Genomic DNA, 23,251 nt, shown 5'->3' on the forward strand with positions numbered 1-23,251 from the left:
GTTTTTTTAAACTGCCCCAAATTGTCTTTCCCGGTGCAGAGTTCCTTCTGCTGGAGTCGCAGCCGCAGCCCCCCCCCCCCAAGACTTCCTCGCCACTTGCACCCCCCGGTTTCTCGGGGGCAGAGGGCGGCCGGGCCCCCCCGGCACCCGGGCGAGGCTTGGGCGGGAAGCGGAGGCGGGCGGGGGCACGTCCAGCCCCGGGGGCACGGGCGGGGGAGGCCGCGGCTGCGGGCCCCGCTGGAGAGCGGAGCCGGGGCGGGCGGGCAGCCGGGCGGCCGGCGGGGCTCCGGGAACGGCAGCCCGGCCGCGGTAAGACGGGCGGGGCAAAAGGGGCACAGGCACGGGCTGAATCGCCGGGTCAGGTGAAAGGGGCTGGATTCCGCTCTCCCCGGCCGCTGCTCGGACCCGCCTCTGGGTCCCGGCGCCCGAGCGCGCCGCGGCCGCCCGTGTGCCCGGAGCTGTACGGAACCAGCGCGCCTGGGAGCCGCCATGACGCTACGCGGGACCGGGGGGGGAGGGGAGGGGAGGATAGGGTATGGGTGCCGCCATGATGTTCGGCGCATGCGTGGTGGCTCACGGAGGTGCTCCATTGAGAAGAATCTGGGGAGGGGGAGGAGCCCAGGCGTGAGGCGCCGCCGAAGGGGCGGGGCTAGGCTCCGGGGCGCCGCTCCCTCCCTCCGGCCATGGCCACTGTGGATACCGAGGTGAGTGAGAGCGGCAGCGTCCATCTACCCCGGGCGGGGGAGAAGGCGGGGAGGGGGGTTAAGTGGTATCACCCAGGGCCAAACAGGCTCTGTGGGAGGAGAGGAGGGGCCCTGTCCCCCGCCCGCCCCATGGTTCAGTCCAACTTCGCGCTGAGGGGAAGAATGTGGGAGCTGCTGCCATTGTGGGGGGGCACGGGACTCTGTATAACTCACACCCCTCCCCGGCTAGCGAGTGGTATGGGCCATGCAGGTGCCGGGGCCCCTGATGGGCAGCCGCCAGGCAGGTTCCGGGGCCCACGTGGCCATGAGCCGGGCAGAGGTGGAACTGAGCCCGGCAGCGTCCGGGGCCCGCGCTGGCCGTGGGGGGTGAGCGCCGCGGGGGCCGTATGGCTCCCTCAGGGTCCCGGGCCTGAGGCTCCTCTGGGCCGCTCAGGGGGCAGGGCCCCGTGCGGGGTGTTATGAGCCATTCAGTGCCCCGGGCCCACGGGGCGGGGATGAGCCGGGCAGGGGGCGGGGCGCGCGAGGGGTCGGTCCCCCTCCGAGCCGGCCTGGGGGTCCGCGGGGCTCGGCGGCCCCATGGGGATCAGGGGCCCCATGAGCATCATTGGCCCCATGGGGATCAGGGGCCCCATGGGGCCGTTACTGGCCCCATGGGGGTCTCTGGGTGCCGGTGTCACTGGCCCCGGAGACCCGTTTGCCAGGTGGTCCCCCCCCCCCCGAAAGCCGAGGTGCAAAGCCTTCCACGGGGGACAAGCCATGCGCGGCTCCTGGGGGGCGGGGGGTGGGGCGTGAACCATGGAAGCTGGGGAGGGCTGTAACTGGAGGGATGGGGGGAGCCCCCGCCTTTTAGGGTGACTGTGTGTCCCTGACCCCTGTGCTGAGCCCTGTCCCACCCTGGCCAGCTTTGTAAGAAGCGGCTCGTCGCCCTGGTTTTCGTAAAACCCGCGGGCGCCGCGCTGAAGGGTGCTGAACCGGTGACTTTGACAGCGGGCTGCTTAATCACATGTGGGCCTCAAGCACCATCCCCCCCCACACCCATCACCTACTGACATGGGGGGGGGGGCAGCTTCTGAGGGCCCTGTCCTGGCAAGAGGAATGAGTCCTGGGGATGCATTAACCCCAGAGATCACTAGGGAGCTGCATGGTGTGGGCCCCAGTGGGTAGTTATGAAAGGAAGATTGATTGTCTGTTTCTTATTCACTGTTGGGATTTTAAGCACTCGCTAGAGTGGGAGATGATTCCCCCACTCCAGGGGTGACAGCTGATAGGCACTTACCCTCCTCATATGCACACATTCAGGGCTTCTCTCAAGACCAGCTCCCTCTCCCCCCAAAATAACCTTGTGACTAATATATCAGTTTCACCGCAGTCCCAAGTAACTCCCAGGGTACTGTGTCAATACTCTTTTGCTCTGCCCTCCCCTGCACATTGAAATCAATATAAAGTTTCCTTCTTCTTCCAACTTAACCAATGAGTACAACATAACCCCCGCACATGCACAACCAATTAATCAAGGGGGTGGTGTTTCATTACCATCCACTCACCTCAGTTATAGGATGTGTGGAGATTTTGGAGGGGATGCATTTAGAATCAATACAACCTCTTAAACAAGTGAAGTTGGAGGTGGTGAAAAGGAAATACATTTTTATTAAACAGGCTCATTCCAGATTACAGTGAGGAAAATGAGCCTTCAAAAAGAGCAGAAGTTGGCATCTTGAGCTGGAGTGGGGGTGATGGGACTGTGGGGAGTTGGGTCGGCAAATTTTCCATTGGGGAAAACTACTTTTTGGGCCTAGGAACTTTTAAGGGTTCCATGAAAATGAAGGAGATTCCAGGCTGCTCTTTGGTTGCTGAGTGTGTATCAACTGGCATCCTTTTCCTTTCCCTTTGCCTGCTTGGCAGTAGTTTAGATGAGGAGGGCTCCTGGTTACTACAGAGAATTCTTTCCCCGGTGTCTGGCTGCAGGGTCTTGCCCAGATGCTCAGGGCCTAACGGATCACCATATTTGGGGGCGGGAAGGAATTTTCCCCTGGGTTAAGATTGGCAGAGATCCTGTTTTTTAAATTTTTTCCTTCCTCTGCAGGGTGGGACATGGGTCACTTGCCGGTTTAAACTAGTGTAAATGGTGGATTCTCTGTAACTTGAAGTCTTTAAATCATGATTTGAGGACTGTCAGTAACTCAGCTAGAGGGTATGGATCTATTACAGGAGTGGGTGGGTGAGGTTCTGTGACCTGCAATGTGCAGGAGGTGGGACTAGATGTTCACGATGGTCCCTTCTGGCCTTAAAGTCTGAGTTGGTGCAGCAGCCTCGACAGTCAAGGTTATGTTGATCAGAAAAAGGTGATGTTGAAGGACCGGAGAGCCCCCTGGGTCATAAATGGGGTTGGAGGTTGTGACACACTTTGGGAGATGAAATGTACTGGGACTTTGTCAGAGATAGTGAATTCAGAACATAAAGGTTCCATCCATGAAGATTTTGTTTTGACTCAACACTCACGTTCAGTAGTTTGAAATGCACCGAGTCTGAAATGCTAGGGAATTTATCAAATTCGGATCCAAAATCCCTGAAGGAAGTGGTGTTTGCCAGCTACCCTCACCACATGATGGCAATTAGTCATCAGATTCATAGCTCTAAATATCCCCAAAGATTACACAGATTCATAACTCTAAATGTCCCAGTAAAGAAATACAGGCATCACATTGAGCGAAGATGCCTTTTGCTTGCTCTGCTACCAAATGCAAGACTAAGACTTTCTCCCAAGCTTTCTTTTTGAACATAGGTTTCAGAGTAACAGAGTAACAGCCGTGTTAGTCTGTATTCGCAAAAAGAAAAGGAGTACTTGTGGCACCTTAGAGACTAACCAATTTATTTGAGCATGAGCTTTCGTGAGCTACAGCTCACTTCATCAGATGCATACCGTGGAAACTGCAGCAGACTTTATATATACACAGAGAATATGAAACAATACCTCCTCCCACCCCACTGTCCAGCTGGACAGTGGGGTGGGAGGAGGTATTGTTTCATATTCTCTGTGTATATATAAAGTCTGCTGCAGTTTCCACGGTATGCATCTGATGAAGTGAGCTGTAGCTCACGAAAGCTCATGCTCAAATAAATTGGTTAGTCTCTAAGGTGCCACAAGTACTCCTTTTCTTTTCTTTTTCTTTTTTTTTTTTGAACATAGTTTCAGAATATACAAGTTGCACTGAAGTAAGGAATAAACAGTTGCAGCAGTGAACAAGAGGACATGCACAGGAGAACAGACAGGATAATAATACTATTGTATATTTTATATATCAACTGGATACAAATAGCTGCTGCACAGTTAATGATCAGTATCCTCCCACAGCCTGGCTGCACCTGACGTTACAGGTATGCAGTAGTATATGCTATAACATTTCACAGCTTTCTGGTTTAATCCTATATTCAAAATACTGCAGTGTGGCAGAAGGAATTTCAGCCCCATGTGGGATGACGTTTGTGGCAGTGTTACGCAGATGGTAACATTAGCAGTTCTTTGTAAAATAGTTCGAAGGTGGAACGCTCAATCTAAACGCTTGTCAGGTGAGATCTTGAATTTCTTACTCAGGGAAAGCCTTCTTAACTTCAATAGGCATTTTGCTCAAGTAAGGACCATATACATCATATTCAGTCACAATTGCAGTCTAGAGGCCTGATCCTGCTCTTATTCATGTGAGTAATAACCGTAGGGCTTTTAAAGGGGATCAGGTATTAATCTTGCTGTGTGATTTAAGAGTTAGTATCCAGGCAATTCCATATTTTAATACACCAAATTCTGCCTTCAGCTACAGTGGTTGATTGATGTGGCACTGCATGGTTGTAACCAAGGGCTCTTTCCCCATGAACTCTTTATATATAGTTTAGTCTTGCAAATAAAAATGTACACATACTGTGGGAAAAATCTCCAAGGATCTTGGCTGAGGGATTATTTCATATACAATTATCTGGAGAAACTATTGAGTATTATTCCTCTGAGGGCACTGGCTTAATATCTACAGACACATCAGTGGGACATGGAGGGCGGAGGGGAAATGATGAGTTATTTAGATCACTCTCATAGTTTAGTCTTTCCTCCCCCTTTGTCCCTCCCAGCTCCAAGAAGTTTAGGGACCAGATTCTCCCCTGATTTATACCATATGTAACCCCACTGACATCAATGGGGATGGAGTGCATATAAATCGGGGCAGAATATTGGAAACTGATATAGATTTTTAGACTAGAGGCTAGCAGTTTGGTTTGTAAAGGCTAGCCCGTAGGAGGAGTAGCCCTTACATCCTGCAACTGGAATGGTAAAGCCGGGACTGTCAGATCCTTCTCCGTCATCCCATGATCAGTTTGTATTGCCAGATAATAACAATAACACTTAGCTCTTATATAGCGCTTGTCCTTAGTAGATCTCCCAGCACTTTACACGGGAGGTAAGCACCTTAGCGAAGTAACTGAGTGGGATTGGGGAATTGTGTTGTGGCCAAGAGACGTGGTTTGTTCTTTCTTGTGTGAGCTTTGTGCTCAGAAAACAGGACATGTCTGATCTACCCTACGTAAAGAATAAGCATTTGTAATCTACACCAAACACGTGAGCAGTGTCCACACCAGACTTTACAAACATGTTAAGTACCTCAAGTTAAATGGCAATCCGTTAACTCTAGGGGAAAATGTCTAGAGTAATGAAGCCTGTGCTGAGGCTGGGGGCAGAAATCAGTATTTAGCACCAACCTAAGCACTGAAAGGCAGGCTTGTTCTGCAGTGACTTATACCTTGTGGCAAGCCATACAGGTTGGGATTCATAGATTCTGAGGCTGGACGGGACCATTGTGATCATCTAGTGTGACCTACTGTATAACACAGGCCAGAGAATGTCTCCAAAATAATTCAGAGAACAGATCTTCTAGAAAAACAACCAATCTTGATTTAAAAATTGTCGGTGATGGAGAATCCACCACAACCCTTGGGAAATTGTTCCAATGGTTAATTACCCTCACTGTTAAAAATTTACACCTTACTTCCAGTCTGAATTTGTCTAGCTTCATCTTCCAGCCATTGGATTGTATTATACCTTTCTCGACTAGACTGAAGAGCTCATTATTAAATATTTGTTCCCTGTGTAGGTACTTATCGACTGTAATCAAGTCACCCCTTAATCTTCTGTTTGTTAAGCTAAATAGATTGAGCTCCTTGAGTCTGTCACCTCAAGGCAGGGTTTCCAATCCTTTAATCATTCTTGTGGCTCTTCTCTGAACCCTCTTTAATTTGTCAACATTCTTCTTGAATTGTGGGCACTAGAACTGGATGCGGAATTTTAGCAGGGGTCGCCCCAGTGCCATGTACAAAGGTAAAATAACCTCTCCACTCCTACCTGAGATTTCCCTGTTTACGCATTCCAGGATCACATGAGCTTTTTGGCCACAACAGCACAGTGGGAGGTCATGTGCAGCTGATTATCCACCACACCACAACCCCCAAATCTTTTTCAGAGTCACCACTCCCTAGGATAGAATCCCCCATCCTGTAAGTATGGCCTACCTTCTTTGTTCCTTGATGGATACATTTACATTTAGCCATATTTAAACGCATATTGTTTTCTTGCACCCAGTTTACCAAGCACTCTAGATCACTCTGAATCAATGACCTGTCCTCTCCATTATTTACCACTCATCCAATTTTTGTACCATCTGCAAAGTTGATCAGTGATGATTTTATGTTTTCTTCCAGATCATTAATAAAAATGATAAATAGTGTAGGGCCAAGAACTGATCCCTGCGGGAACCCATTGGAAACACACACACTCAATAATGACTCCCTGTTTACAGCTGCATTTTGAGACCTATCTGTAGAACCGTATCTGTGCCCCTGTAGTGTCTGGAGTGTAGACATACCCTCAGTTTTTATACGTAGAGTAGTTCATCTACATGGTAGCTAATGGTTGAGAGTCTAGTTAATTAACTGTGCTGCAAGTATGATACAGACAGGACCCACACAGGAGATACCTGCCTTCTTTACTGCTCCTGCAGATGATTTTTGTTCATTACAGGTTTTAATATAAGGTTAGTTTGATTCTTTAGGTCTTAGACCTTAGAGTCAACAGCATGCTGAAGATTAAAGCTTGGGGACCTGACTCACTTCTTGCTCTCACCAATTTTACCCCAGCGCAGCTGCAGGTTCATTGAGTTTGGTGGAGATACTCTGGATTTGCGCCAGCATGAGTGAGAAGAACCTCAAGCCCTGGGTCTTTTGGAAATGTGCCCTTTCTAAACTGATAACTTGGGATAAAGCTCCCCCACAGTACATGGGGCCCAGGCAAAGCCCCAAAGGGGTGCATTTTATCTGTGATGAATAAGAAGTGGGGTATGTGTCCCCCCCCCCCGACATCTGTGTCAGGGTTGTGTCAGTTTGCTAATCAAGGCATGTCTTCCCAAGGTCTGTTGATGAACAAAGCTGCTGGCCCATCTGTTGTGTGATACAGTCACCAACAGGTTCTGCAGTTTTCACCTTGGAGGAGTAGCCCTTAAGTAAGCTTGAAATCAAGTAGATTCCAAACAATGATGCAGTTTCTCCTGGGTCTAGAGAAATTTCTGTGAAAATTGGTGTCTGGTTTCTGTGCTTTGAATAAACCAGCTCTAGTTAGAAATGATTTTTTCTTCTTTTATCTGTTCATCAGTAAGATCTTTTTTCTGGAGATGCTTTTATCTTTACAGATGATGGATGACAAGCCAACCCCATAGGGCCAGATTCTCAAGTGCTCAGCATCCACCATTGGGACCAGACTGTCCGAGGAACTCGATACCCATGGCTCCTGTTGTGACATCCTGGCTAGCTTTTCAACAGAGCACCAACATGCTGAGCACATTTGAAAACGTGGCTCAGTGATAAGACTCTGCTGGGCTTTGAGCCTTGCTCTTAACCCCTGAGCCAGCAAGAGTTGGGTGTGCTCTCTCATCAGCCCCTGGAAATACTTTGTGTTGTGGATTAAGGGACAGCATTTACTGGCTCCAGTAGAGTTTCTGTTCCCTGGCTCCTGGCTGGAAGGACAATACTGTAATAGGCCATTGAGTGTAGGGATGCAGGAAGAGCTCTGGGCAGAATGAGAAACCACTCCACGTAAGTGACTTCCTCAGAGTTTCCCACTTTCAGTTTTGCAGGTGACGTCGTTCTTTAAGTCCTGCCCTGCTCTGCCTCCTCTTCTCAGTTACTCCTGATGGCTGATTTCCTCTCAGGATCCCTGGCTCATAAGTGAGGAGAGTTCTCTGCTGTGCTTGCCTGGGCCCATTACTTTTAACACATAAGCTGCTTCAGGTAAGTTAAAATAAGAAAACCTCTTGCATTTTAAATTCCTCTCTCTCTTTTTCACATGAGTGATCCAGAAGGCCATGACTTGATGGGCAAAAAAAAAAATGTTTTCTTCAATTGTGTTAACTCAGTAGAGTTAGCTTAACAGTAAGCCAGTGTGAGCTCGTCTACACAGGAGAAAATGGGTGTGTTTGCAGCCACGTTAGCCCCGCTCTAGGCTAAAATGTGGCCAGTTAATCCAGCTTCAGAGGTTTTAGTCTTCACTAGGGGAAAAAAAGGTGTTCTGTCTTTTTGTTTCAGAGTAACAGCCGTGTTAGTCTGTATTCGCAAAAAGAAAAGGAGTACTTGTGGCACCTTAGAGACTAACCAATTTATTTGAGCATGAGCTTTCGTGAGCTACAGCTCACTTCATCGGATGCATACCGTGGAAACTGCAGCAGACTTTATATATACACAGAGAATATGAAATAATACCTCCTCCCACCCCACTGTCCTGCTGGTAATAGCTTATCTAAAGTGATCATCAGGTGGGCCATTTCCAGCACAAATCCAGGTTTTCTCACCCTGGATGCTCATGCTCAAATAAATTGGTTAGTCTCTAAGGTGCCACGAGTACTCCTTTTCTTTTTGTCTGTTTGTTTACCACATGTTAGCTAACGTGGTAAACAAACCTAATGTGGACAAAGCAGTTGGTAGTTTTCGCACATGTTAGCATGTCACGGTAAACTCTGTGGGGATGCCTTGGGTTTGCTTATCCGCTAACACGCATGAAAACTACCAACTGCCTTGTCTATGATAGGTGCTACACCTTTTTTCCTAGTGTGGATGCTCCCAATGAGCCTTTAATCATGTTAAGCTAGCACCCTTTTCTGCCCATGTAGACAACCCCAAAGCTACAATAAATTCAGCTAATATGAATTCAGATGTGTTAGCTTGTGTATTAAGGAGCATTAAAAGAGGGCTTTTCAATTACTTTAAGCTAATTCAATTGAGCAAACAAGATTGAAGAAAGCCCCCTTTATGCCCATCAAGACAGAGCCTAGGAGGTCTGATAAACCCTCCAACAAGTGAGAAATATTCTTCTGGGAGGACTGCTTGCATTCTTAAGGCTATATTTTGGGCCCCTCCTTACCATCCTGCAGTTTGCTTCTATATTACATGATTTTGTCTGAGTCTAAATTTGAATATAGTTTGGTTCCATGGGATGAGACATTGCAGAGGATTCCTTGCTGCTCTGATATAACGCACAGATAACTACTGAAAAAGATGAGCATGTATGATACTGGGAGTGGATAAGAATCTACTTGTGTGGATAAGGAACTGGATGGAGGGTAAAGACAGGCCATTCAATACTAAATTCACCCCTTTCAGTGTCTTTGCCAGGGGGATTTCTCAAGGGCAGTGATGAGCGGTAAGCGGGACGGCAAGTGGATTGGAATGGTAAATCAGTGCATTCAGGCCTAGTTCTGTTTGCATATCAATAGTCTGGAAGAAGCAGCACGCAATAAAGGGAGGAAAGTTGCAGACGGACAGCTAGGGAGGAAATCAGTGCAGAGGCAGTAGGCAACCAGATTCAGATTGACTTGGATAGACTAGGATTATAGGCAGGTAAATGGCTATTGCTACGCCATGTTGAGAAATGTCAAGTAACCTGAGCAAGGGCAAAAATTCAAAAAAGGGTTATTGCTTCTCAGGGCAGACAGCACAACACACACAGATCAGGAAAAGGATTTGGGGCTTATAGTGGATAGAGCACCCAAAACCATCAACACAAAATTTGGGGCTGAATTAATAGATAGAGGTAACATTGGTGCCCAAAGGCTATAATGACAGGCACTTTAGAGACAGACAGCTGGGTTTTGAAATAAGGCATTTTAGCACAGTGCAGGAAATCAGTGATTCTGCATGTGGTGTGATGTGCTCATTGGTGGTCGTGCTTTGATTAAAAAAGGAAGGGGACACAGGGATTCTTCCACGTGTGGAGAATGAATAGTACAGAGCAGCCAGAATTAATCTGTTGACCATGGCTATACAGAGAGCCATGGGAACTCAAGACTGAAATGAGGGGATCTCAGTGAGGAGCTAATGATGACCTTTGTATGACTTGAAGGGAACAGAAATGCTGTGTGCTTCAGCCCGGTTTAGATTACGATGAAAGGTGTATTTGTAAAACCTGTTAGCTTAGATGTTTTAACTAACACATTTTAAACCTCTAGTGTAGAGAGGGCAAGTTGTATTTTAATGCATATTAGTTGGTCTAGATTAATCCGAAGTTTCCCTTTACGGTTCACCTTGAACTGCTAATTTGTTAAAATACAAATTGCAGTGTTGCCAACTCTTACGATATTTGGTGTTTTTCTTCAAGCCCCAGCTCCTGGAGTCATGTGATTATGTGAGAATTTTCTTTCTTTCGTTCTTTCTTTCAGAGGTTTTTCTGCATGGATGGTAGGGAAGTTGAGTTAGAATCCAGGTTAATTGTGCAGCGTAGACATATCCTATCTGGGTGCTTAACTCTCTTGGATTTTCAAAGGGGCGTGAAGAAGTACTGGGTCTGGGAATTTTGAGGGTTCTGTTAGGTGCAAGGGGTAGTTACAAACTGCGTACCATCAAAAGTGGTTAGTGTAAACCAGTGGTGTGCAACCTGCAGCCCGCAGGCTGCACGTGGCCTGTCAGGGTAATTCGCTGGCGGGCTGGGAGCCGCCCACCACTGGTGTAAATGGTCTGTAAAAGGTGTTAAAGAAGTATATAGAGTGTAAAATATTGACGGGCATTGGCACTGACTAGTTTATCTAGTTCCATCTGGTGTCCTATTGCTCTATAACTTTTTATGTAAAGATGTCAAGATTGCTAGAGCATAGAGCCTGAGTCTAAATAATGTATTCATTGAGGGGCATTATTAATATTTGATAAACTAAATCAACATCTCAAATGCTTTGCACTCACAGACAGGCTGCTGAACTGGTGACCAAGATACTAGGAGTTTTTAATCGAATGCATGTAAATAATAGTCAGTGTCAATTAGTCTGAGTTCTAAATGCTAAGGGAGTGTGATTTTCTTGCATGTGAAATTCACCTTGTGGTCCTTGGAATGGGAGAGGTGACAGCAAGCCAGGTTGAAGTGTTACAATTTGGTGCTTATACAATTCTTTAAAAAGAAAATCTTTTTAATTAAAGTCCAAACCTTTGTTGTTCATAAGCAAATGTCTTATAGGATTTAGAAGCTTCACCTAGAATATTTCAACTTCCCTCCAAAACATTGAGGATAAACAACTAACACGTCTTTAAAAAGTGGACCTCACCTATACAAAGCTAGGTACAATATTTACTTTTCTTGCTGTCCCTTCATGTGCAGATGGCAATTAATACTGAGATGTGCTACCAGTATTCTAACAAGAAGCTCTCAGAAAGCCTTTCACTCTTGGTAACAAGCACTGTGTCCTAGGGGTGCACGTGCTAGGAGAGAGGAGAGGTCATGCTGTCTATTTGTTTGTTTTACTCTTTGAACTAAAACTCAAGGAAGCAGCACCCCTAGCCCAGCAAATCTATATTCAGTGCATTTGCTGGAAATGTTTATGCTTTGGTCCATGAAGAATGTACAGCGTATAGAGAGAGTCCAGCTTACATCATTTGAAATGGTGGAGAAAGTGTAAGTTTGTTCCCTCACCGTGTTTTGATTTTTCCAGCCACTGTCTTTAGTTCTGTGTCCGTCTTATGAGTTGGAGAATGTCACATTCGTAGTCCCAGCAGGTCTGCTTTCTCTCAACACAAATATGGGGCACTCTGCTTCATTCTGAACTTTTGAAATCAGCCTGTTGTGTATTCGATAGCATCCTCTCCCAAACAGATCCTGGTGATATGGCTGCCCTGCTGGTTTCCTAACAGTCCCAGCCTCCTCCCTGATGCAGTGTGATGTTTGTAGCAAAGTGTTTTTAATCATTAATGACTCATTGATTTTATTTCTTTCCAAAGTCTTTGCTACTAGACTGAGAATGCTGGAAAGATGTCTAAAGACACGTTTGTCCTGCTCCGACCCCCATGTGGTATTAGACCAGACTTCCAATCAATGCTTTAGGATGAAAATACCCCTTGGTTTTGCATCTGTATTCACATGTATACTTCCTGTTATTCTGGTTTATTATTTGTATTTGTGGTAGTGGCTAGAGGCCCCGGTTAGGAATCAGGGACCCCTTGTGGTAGGTGCTGTACACAAATATAACACAAAGTTGCCCCTGCCCCAAAGAGCATGCAGTTTAAGGGTCTGTATCTATACTGCAGAAAAAGGTGTGTTCTTAACCCAGGTTCACTAGCCCACATTAGGTAACTCAGCTTAAAATAGCAGCGAAGCTGCGCAACTCAGCTTTTAACTCCGGTTAGCAATTCAAGTTAAAGCCTGTGGGTTGAACTTGAGCTGGTAACTCGAGTTAAAATCCGAGTTGTGTGTCCTCACTGCTATTTTACCCTGAGTTTGCTAACCTGAGTAAAGGATACAGCTTTTTTTGCCATGTAGATACACCCAATGTTTATGACCCTGTCTCACTGTAGTATTGTCACAGATTCTGTGCAGTCTGGTTAGAAAGGAAAAGATCGCCAGGAGGTGGTGGGCAAGTTTGCTTCACCTAACCTACAAGCCATAGAATCATAGAATATCAGGGTTGGAAGGGACCTCAGGAGGTCATCTAGTCCAACCCCCTGCTCAAAGCAGGACCAATCCCCAATTTTTGCCCCAGATCCCAAATGGCCCCCTCAAGGATTGAACTCACAACCCTGGGTTTAGCAGACCAATGCTCAAACCACTGAGCTAACAAACCTCCCCCCCCCGGTACAAGCGGCCCCATTGTGTGCACCTATTTAGATATTAAGCACCCACAGAGACCTGAACAGTTTTTCCAAGTGACAGAAGCTCCCCCATCACCAGTGAGAATGGAGCAATCCATAATTACTGCTTGATGCAACCATATATATTTTTTTAAAGGGTGGCAGTCAGTGACAGGGCAGCCTGTGGTTCCCCTCTCATTTCTGTGGGGAGGTAGGTGTCTGAGCTTGCACTGAGACCGCCGTGCTACTGCTGCCACTGATCATTGCCAAAGCAGGGAGTCCGTGTCAGGGCACTGGAGAACATTCCTCCACTCCCTTTCCTGGGAATTCATTAACATTTTCTTGCTACTATGTTATTAATGCAGCTAATTTCTATAGCCCTGTAATTGGTGCTTTGCAAACGCAGAGTAGGAACTGTTTGCTTCCTCAAGAACTTCTGGTCTGTGTTTTGTACAGGAAGTAAAATATTGAGAAGCTGACTATGCTTCTGAGTACTGAAAGAAAAACCACATTTGTCTTCTCTGTAGAGGAAGGTGCCCAGCTTCCAGGCTGGTCAGTAGAGGTGAATGTAGAGATGCATGAGTAGAGAGCTAAGGGCCAAATCCTGCAAACTTGCTCTGTGCGGAGCTGTCAGGGTGAGTCAGTGGGAGTTCTGTGCAGGCAGAGTCCCTAAGACAGAGGGCTGCAATTCCTGGGTTTTCAACAAAGGCAGAACAGGGAACTAAAAATGTTCCTGGGATCTGATCCTGCACCCTAGACGCTTTGCGAATGACTTCATTGGGATTCGGATTGGCCCCTAGTACGTTTAAGCATTCAGCAGTTTCTAACAAAATTTCATCTTTTTCTCTTTTCAAGTTTTAATACGGAGGCCTTGGAAACTTCCAAGGAAGATCTGTTTGGCTGAGCCTGATTATGAGCTTTAGAATGTCTCTCAACTGAAAAGCAGCTGTGTCCGAAATGTATTAGTTGAGTTGTTAAATCCAACATATCCACAATTCTGCTAATTGCCCTTGTATCATCAGTTTATTGCTTTAGTCTATTGCGAACACACACTGCCCTTGCAATCCATAGTGCAGTGTCTCAACGTCCAGCAATGCACAAACAGCAGCCGGCACATCTATAGGAGAGGTGGTGATGTACTGCTCTCTGTGAATTTTTTATTTTATGTCAATAAGTTGGATTTATTTATTACTGCATAAAGTCCAAATCTGTGTATTTTGCACTTGGCATAGTCAGCTGAGGACAAGCATGCTTCTATACCAGTTGTTTTCTAGTTCGGTGAGCACGAGCAGGCTTTTTCTCTTTCTTTGACCGTAAGCAAGTCACTTAAACCCTTCTTTATAGACGTGGACAGGTGGCATGGGCAGAGAACTGGGAGTCAGATGTCTAAAGTTCTAATCTAATGGGGAGAAAGTATGGTCATGTGGCTATGGCCTGGGACTGGCCACTGGCCGAGCTGCGTTCTGTTCTCTGATCTGCCACAGCCTTCCTCTGTGATCAGGGGCAAGTGATTTAATCTCTGTCTCTGCCTCCATTCTGTATCTGTAAAATGGAGACAATGCTACTAACTGCCCACAGAGGGGCTTAATTCATTTATATATCTAAATTGCTTTGAGATCCGTAGATGGAATGTGCTATAGAAGTGCAAATCATTTTTCTTGTTAGGTATTAGTCTGCCTTCCTCTGCAACTGACTGCAAGTCACTTAGCTGAAATTTTCACAAAGGATCACAGGTTTTTTGTGCTTCAGTTTTTGGCTGAGACACCTTGGGCCTGATTTCCAGAAGCGCTCAACATCCACAGCTCTGACCAGGGTCAGCGGGAGCTGCAGTTGCTCAACACCTCTGCATGCAGGCTCTCAGTGTCTGAATTGGGTTACTCAAAATCTGAACTGTCCAATTTAGAGCCCCCTTTTGAAAATGCTGGCCTTAATCTCTCTGTGTTTCTGTAAAATGAGGGTAATAATATATCCCTGCCTGAGAGGGGTGCTGAGAGTGTTAGGTAGTTTATGTTTTCAAAGCACTTTGAAGGAGAAAAGAGCTGCATAAGTGATAAGAATTCTCATTGGCTTCTTAAGTTACATATTTTAAAAAAAACAACTTACAGATATGGTAGCTTTACCATTCCAGTTTCCAATGCTTCTTTCAAAGAGTATGAGACAATTGCACCCAAAGACCATAACCATTGTAAAAAGCTGTGTACCATTGGTCAATGTAACCTCTTTCTGCATAGAATAGGGGCCCTAATATTTTTAGCATGAGTTCACAGTACTTCCTTTTATTCTAAGGATGGCAAAATTGTGCATTACTCAACTTCATGTTCAGTTTGGTTGCAATTCAGAGCAGAGCACCATTGTAAGACCAATGCACAACTTAAATTATAATGGACCACCACATCTACTGTAGTTAAGGTCTGAACCAGCTTTCTCTTTAAAGCTGGTCTCTTCTAAGTGTTCTAACAACTGCACAGTTACCTGAATTGCCTTGAGATCGGTTGTGATTCCTGGGGGTGCAGGATAGGGTTAGTGATCCAAATCTTACTTGTGTCTTATTCTCAGTTAGAAAGGTTTTGCCGTGGCCCTCTCTGCAGGGGGTCTTTTTCACCTTTTGTGAAGTAATACTGTGTAATGCAAGTACAAGTTAAATTGCATGTAAGGAACACTAACCAGGATTGGGTTTTTTGCAAGATAGCATTTGAGTTTTTGAAGAAATTGGACATATTTGACCCAAGTAAAGGAACACTTGGATCTGAAAAGCAACGTTAGGTTACCCATTACTTAGTTCCTTGGGTTGGGAGACACACACAGGTAAACGGGTCTGTTCATAGCATAGTAATCCAAGGAATGTCAGAAGCAGGCCACCTTTGGGAGTCTGTGTTCATTCTGTAAACAGATTTCGAGGAGACGCAGTCATTTCCCCAGCTTTCTACAACTGTGTTTGAATCATTGTTTATATTTTTTGCCCCAGGAACCTCAGGATGATGATGTCCACAGTCTGACCTCAGAGCTAACTGTTTATTCACCCACATGCTGTCATTTTCTAAGTTACATTTCCCCTCCCCATACAGTCACAGCTGCATTGTGGAACGAACTTTGCAAGCTGTGATGACTGTCTTCCTTGAAACTAGATGCTATCTCTTGACTGGGTACCTGGGGTGGATAGGGGGTTGGAGAAGCAATTATAATCTCTCCAATGAATACTCTGGGTCACCTCTGTGACAATTGTAGCCTCTTCTAGGACAAGGGACCCAATGTCACTTGTAAACTATCTCCGATGCTATCAGCACAGCATGGTACTTGTAACTGAGCCATGTGACCTACACATGGCCAAAGATTTCCCATGGAAACACAGCTCAAAGTGTGAATAAAAAACAGGGTATCTCTTATAATGCTACAGTGTAGGTCTAAACTTGGTGGGGGTGGGGACTGCACATGACTGAGTTTTGCACTCTATAAATACATGACAGTGACAGGCAGGTAGGGTCTGATCTCGCAGGCAGTTAGGCACTTGAGCAGCAGTTATGATTGTGTCTTGAGGCTTGTCTACGCTGCAGCCGCTATAGCGGCACAGGTATGGCACAGCTTTGCCACTGTAGTGTAGATGCTTCCTATGTCGACAGAAGGGATTTTTCTGTCAGTGTAGGTAATCCACCTCTCGGAGAGTCCTTCCGTCGACCTAGCCACGTCGGCACTGGGAATCAAGTCAATCTAGCCGCAGTGCTCAGGATGTGAAATTTTTCACAGTGATGTTACTAGGTTGCTCTAAATTTTAGATGGAGACCAGGCCTTAATGTTCACTGGATCAGGCCTATAGAGAACCCTAAAACCCAGTGGCCTAATGGCTAAAATACCAGCTTTCTAAATTAGGGATTGAGAGTTTGAATGCCAGCTGGCCTAATAAGGGAGTATTTTCAGCTACAAGTTGTTGGCTTTCAATCACATGCTATTGGGTTTAATGCAGGGACCACTGGATGAAATGTGAGACTAGGATCACAATGGTTCTTCTGGACCTTAAAATCCATGAGCATAAGGTACATGGCAAGGGTAAGAGTGAACAATACAGAGTGAAGGCTTGTGTATGCATAGCTTTTGTACTGCCCTAAATACGTCCGTTTCAAAACTTCTGGAGTTATACTGATACAACCCCTGGTGTGGATGCAGTTTTACCAGTTAAAGATGATTGTTCTAGTATAACTTATTTCTGTAAATGTACAGGAATAGGCCATATTGATACAAGCACCTTTATGCCAATATACCTGCATTCCCACTAAGGGTTGTCCCAGTATAAATATCTCATTGTAAAATCCCCCACTAACCAAAATAGTATCGATACAAAAACTGTGTGTAGACCAGCATGAAATCTGATCAGACCCTTGGGTTAATTTTCTTTCTCACACCCTTTCAGGACAGTCCTTGTCTTTGCCTGGGTTTTCACTCATTCCAATGAAAAGGTGAGAAATGTTTGTATAATCTGTAGAAGAGCTAGTGCTTAGCTCCCAGAGCTGGAGACCAATCCTGAGCCTGCTTGCTTTGTATACTAGGTAAAAGGTGCATTGTTAAACAAAAGAGAGATGTTCCCAGAACATGGTGTAAGAGAGGCCCCGCAGGAGGTGCCTTTAGGTTGTGAGCCTTTTGGAGCATTGGACCTGCTCTGTGTTTGGCCCTGATCTCCTACTATATGACACCTTGCACATTTACAGCATTGTACATAGGAATACTAAAAGATACTAGGGAGGGCCTAGGCATTGTTAGTAAATTGTTTAAAGGGGCTCGATTCAAAGCCCACTGAAGTCGATGGCAGGTGTTCCACTGATTTCTATGGGCTTTGGATCAACCCAAGGTCAGGAGATGTCAAAAGCTTAGGGCCAAATCCTGCAGTCCTTACTCAGGTCTGAATTCCCATTGGCTGCATTGGGAGATATGGTTGTTAAAGACTGTAGAGTTTGACCCTTTTTGTCTTATTTCCAGTGCTAAGCAATTGGTCAGTTTCTAATTCCATGACTGTGAGCCACTTACTTAACCTTTCTGCCTCTGTTTCTTCCGCTGTAAGATTGGGATAATAACGCTTGTCTATGTCACTGGCAGGGCTGTTAGTGTTAGCTTGGTAACATGCATATAGTGCTTTGAAATGTAAAGGGCTGTTTAATGGCTAAATAGTATTATTAACTTGAGCAATGGATAGCTCTGTATGCAGTAAGACTGCAGATTCATTTTTACAATCCTGTGCAAGAGTATTTGCCTTTCCTACACTCTGCTAAACCACTTGTGACCTTGGGGTTTTTTGCCTTCCTCTGCAGCGTGTGTGTGCGGGTCGCTTGTCAGAATTATCTGGGTCTATCTCACTCAGTCATTTCCCTGCCATGGCAGGGGCCTCATGCATTGGTGCATCGTGGTCCCTCCTGTTCTCTGCCTGTGGCACATCACAGTCTAGTCTCCTGTGGGCTGTGATATGGTCTCATTTGGGTGGTTGGGTTTAGTGGGCAGACGCTGAGTGTGGTTGGTGGCTGTGATATACAGGAGGTTGGACGAGATGATCTGGTCACCCCTTCTGGCCTCAAACTCTATCACTTGTCTAGAATGAGAGGGTGCTATTCTCTGTTCACAGTTGCACCATGGTAACCCCGTGGACTTCACTGGACCTCCTCCTGCTTTACATTCAGGTAAATGTGGGGAGAATCAGGCCCTGAGATTTACTTTTCAGTCCTCAGAAGCACCATTACCTTGAGCAACAATTGTTTCTCTTCAGAGACAGAAAGCAAAGCGAGACTTGGAACAATAAGTCCCAAATGAGTGTATGACATCCATGGATTCTGAGGATCATCCCCCTATTCCAAATTTTTCCAGAATCAAAACTTTTGTCACAGATAACATGCCACAATGAACCACAACTACAATGGGCTGATTTTGGCAATAGGCTGTAGCCTGATCATGTAATTGCATAGAACACCCCAATAGGTAGTAGTCCTTGCAGTTAGAACCATCTAAATCTATCTTGGGTCCAACCTTTCTGGAGACGATGGTGGCAGCAGTACACAGGCCCGGAGCCAGCCTGCATGATTAATGTTCTACAAAATGCCTATATTCATGCAAGCAATTGGGACACCCTGATAATGGAAGAGCCCTGGTAGATAGTTGGGATCTAGTCATATCCTGCTGGGTGGTTAGTATTAACTCGCCTGCCTAATGCACTTCCTGGATTTAGGCCTAACCACAAGTGTCCTATCAGGGATACTTCCATGAAGCCTCCCTCTGCAAGGATTACTCACTACAAAACCCAAGTAGCAGTTTGCTTAGCTGCAGCTCCAACTCCCTCACCCAATGCACCGATGCACACACTACCAGCTATAAACATTTCAACCCAAAATGGTATGTCCAGGCTGAGCATATCGGAGTGGATCACGGCGCGCTGCAACACATCAGGACAGAACAGCCTGGAGCAATGATAAGGAATGCCCACCTGATGCTGAGCATTGTTGCCATGATGTCACATCTCACAGGTGGTGTGTTTCTCAACTTGATCGGCTGCATCAGGATTGACGTCACCCCCACCAAATCCATTGTGGTTGGTGGTTGGACCCCTGCTAACATCACATTGAGAAGATAAACAGGGCCTGGCCTTGTACCTGGGCAGAGTGGATGCAAATCACTGCCAAGTCAGAGTTGTCTGCTCACTTATGCCAGTGTGGGTGTTTCACACCCACTACACAGTATTCAAGGCTGTGGGAATCAGGTCCACTAAAGCCTACCCAGCGCCTTCCACCAAGTAATGTTCCCTGCAGTGCACAGTGACTGTATCTTGCTCTAAGGGAAGGAACTTTTTCCCATTTTTTGTCCCTGATCTCCTCCCCAGAGAGCATCCATTGTGGTACCCAGCCAGGAGCCTTGTTTCATTTTGCTTCCGTTGCTAGAATTCATTGCTGTGACCACACATCCAAACTCAAAGAGGAACGGTTCCCAGTGGCAATGGAGCTGATCGGAAATAAAGGAAGCACACCACAGAGGGCCAAGAACCCACTCTCATGAAAGTGCCACAAACACATCGGATGTATGACTGGAGGGTCTTTATAGCCTGCAATTCTTCAGCCCAAAAGCTCCCAGAAAAACCAATGTTGCTGCCCCAGCTGTGAATGGGTGGGGTCCAAATTTCCCTTGGGGTAAACCCTGGAAAACTGAGGCCTTGCGGCTGACAGACTCATGCCATCAGGAAGAGAACTCCTGAAATTGCCAGCATTATTAATCATTTTGCAAGCTGTACATCCAGCTAATGCACTTACCCAAAGAGGCTGGATATACCTGTCATGCTCTTGGTTGTCATTCCCTTATCTTCCATAGGAAAAAGGCAGCAAGTTTTACCTCGCAAAAGCAGCAGCGATTCTATGGAAAATTATTTTGATTGATCATGTAACCGAGGAAGCTGCGACTGTTCTGCAGTGTGGTTTGTGGGATTTTATCAGCGGGGTTGGCATTTTGTGGGTTTGCTATGAAACAATGATAGATAGCAGCATTGTAAGCTAACACTTTTCTTTTTTTTTTTTTTTGCATGTCCCTCTATGCTTTGCCATGGTACAGAGTAGTAAACTAAAAAGGCAAGGCTAGATGCGGTAGCTGTCGTCTGCAGCAATTCTGTGGGTAAGAGGAGGAAGAGAGATCCTTGCAGACTTTGGCATGCCTTCCCACAGCTTCCTGTTGTCCCAGGCAATGATGAAACAAAGAACCAAAAGCATTTCACGTAGTAAATAGATGAAGGCTCAATAGGCCCAGCTCTGCAGTGATTGGTTACAGCAGCTCACAGTGTAATACCCACCCCATCAAGGGTCTTCACTAAGAATGATACAATTAAAGCAATTCATCTTCTGTTCTTCTGCACCTGTTTGCAGTGTTGTGGTAGCCCTATTGGTCCCTGGACATTAGAGAGGCCAGGTGGGTGAGGTAATAGCTTGTATTGGGCCAGCTTCTGTTGGTGAAAGACACAAGCTTTCGAGCTTATGCAGAACTCTGTGTAAGCTCAAAAGCTTGTCTTTTTCACCAACAGAAGTTGGCCCAATAAAAGATACTACCTCGCCCACCTTGTCTCTCCGTCTTCACCTGCACGTTCTTCCCAAAGTTATGAAAGTCACTTAAAATTGAGGCCACAAGGTATAACCATCAATGCCTGCATTTTATTGGGTGAGTGATTTTGGTGTCCCATTCAGTGAAGATGCTGTAGTAAAGCGTCTTATAGTTAGGACGAACGGGTTGATCCTGCTTCCATTGAATTTAGTGGTAACCTTCCTATTAATTCTAATGGGAGTAGTATTAAATCCCAAATCCCTGCTTGTCTTCATCACCCAAGCAGTCCACTGAAGTCAGTGGGGCTACTCATGTGGTTCAGATTTGGTCCTAATCATTATAAAAATGATGAAGCTCACGTGAAGCAAGGTGGGGGCAGTGGGGGCCCCAGATTCCATGCCTGCTCTGCAACTTGCAGGCTTCCCCACTTCCTCTCCTGCAGTAAGACTTGGCACAGAGGAAACTGTCTAACCGCCTCCAGTAACAGGAGCAGAAGGAAAGTAACTATTATGATTTGTATTGTGGGAGCATCCATGGGCCTTAATAATGGAGTGTGCTAGGCGCTGTACAAATGCATGCTTTTTATACCTCTGCAGCATCAAGAGATCCTGATCAGGGATTGTGCTAGGCTCTCTTTGTAGTGGCTTAGTGCCCAGCAAATCATACAAACTATCCCTGTTCCTTGTCCTGCGAGGAGGCCTTTTAAAAGTCATCTGCACCTGATAGCATCACAAGCTGTCTTGAATCTTCAGAGTGGGGCTGGTGCTCCTCTCACTGGCACTTTGTTGGCACCAGTGTTAAACTCTGCGTTGACTTGGAAGAACAGAGAAGTGAGTTTTCATAAGATGAACAGGAATATTGATTTTATTGGATTTAAATCCACTGCTGAATTTAAAGAGGAGAAAAGTACCTGAGTTTTGCTGGCATGGTGCTATTAAACACACCCTTATTAGTAAGCTCTGGGGTTCCGCTAAAGAGTTAAATGGGTCATAGTGATTAAGGCTTGAATGGTAAACATTTCACAAGGGCCACTCCATTCTGCTCTTGCCCTGCAACTAATTAGACTTAGCAGATTCCTCCCCCGTGTGGCCCATTCCACACCCAACTAATGCTTTCATGATGCCAGTGAAAAATGAGGAGTTTCCTGGGCTGGTTTCACAGTATTACCCATAACCAGCCCATTTGGTCGCTTCGTAAGGCTCAATTTGCTCCTTTGCCAGAACCCCGCTGGATTGGTTGCTCTTTTCATTCAGGTTGCAGGTCAGGCAGTTTTGTAAACTCTGATTTTTTAAAATGGAGAAGGGCTTTGATTTATTGACCCATTGCCTCTGCAAATCGAGTTGTCTGGGCTGACATCTGCAGATAAGAGGCTGTCAAGTAATGGCTTATTATTGATGGATTGCCAGCGTGGGCAGTTTGCTTGAAGAAGAATCAATGGCAATCAATCTTCAAAGTATAAACTTTCAAGGAGGAGACTCGTTTCCAAATTGGGTGCAGCGGGTCAGGACGACACCATATCTGACATCCTGACTGTGTTCGGCTTTAATCCTGCAACGATGTATGAAGCACAGAACAAAATCGTTTTCACATCTGCCTGCTTTCAAGTCTTGGATTTTCCTTCTCTGCATTTTAGGGCCATTATTCTAAACTCTTCCTGCAGCGTACAGAGCACTCTCAACTCCCGTGGATATTGATGGGAGTTGAGAGAGCTCAGCACCTTTCAGGATGGATGTGGCCTTAAATTCACTGAAGCCCAAAATCATGGAACAGGGAGGGGTGGTTGAACAGTCTGTGCTATGACACATCAAAACCTACCAGTTTGAACACTTTATAAATAAAACAAAACATCTATTTTAATGCCTGGTAACAGAGGTTTCCTTCCTGTGGGTGACTGAATTTAGGTGATAGCAGAGCAAAATATCCACTGTCACCAAATGTTTATTGTTCCTTATGGATGCTGTCACTCTGGTTTGAGTTCATTTTGAAAAGTAGACCTAACCTTTATTTAACACTCCCATGACATTTTGGATTTTTAGTGCAGTTTCAAACAAATAGTTTAAAAAACAAAACGGGATTTGTGATATTTTAAGGATGTAACACTCTTTAAAATGTTTAGAGCTTTAGCATCAAGTGGGGAAGATTGAGGGCTGGATTCTGATCTCATGCTACTGGCTTCAACTGAGATAATCCAGATTTACACTGATATTCATGTGATCAGACCTGTCCCCTAAATCTTCTAGATCGAAGCAGCAATCATAGCCCTAAAATATGAGTATTTATGGGGTAGGGTGGGAGGGGGAGCTTGGATTCCTACTGGATATGAAGAGTAATTAAGTAACAGGACATAAAATAGATGAGACAGCAAAGGAGGAAAT

General features: G+C 45.8%; 1 protein-coding gene across 3 annotated transcripts in view; it reads left to right on the top strand.

Moving 5' to 3' along the window:
- Nucleotides 1-614: 614 nt before the first annotated feature.
- Nucleotides 615-23,251, top strand: part of EHMT1 (euchromatic histone lysine methyltransferase 1) — a 169,873-nt gene continuing 147,236 nt past the window's right edge. For 2 of the 3 annotated variants that reach the window (XM_075120509.1, XM_048822534.2), the window contains exons 1-2: nucleotides 616-704; nucleotides 7,860-8,021. The gene's annotated coding sequence lies outside the window, so the exon portion shown is untranslated. Of the gene's footprint in view, nucleotides 705-7,859; nucleotides 8,022-23,251 lie in introns of all 3 variants that reach the window. The other variant, XM_075120510.1, reaches the window with a different exon arrangement.

This window comes from Caretta caretta, chromosome 16, assembly GCF_965140235.1.
Source record: "Caretta caretta isolate rCarCar2 chromosome 16, rCarCar1.hap1, whole genome shotgun sequence".
Lineage (NCBI taxonomy): Eukaryota > Metazoa > Chordata > Testudines > Cheloniidae > Caretta > Caretta caretta.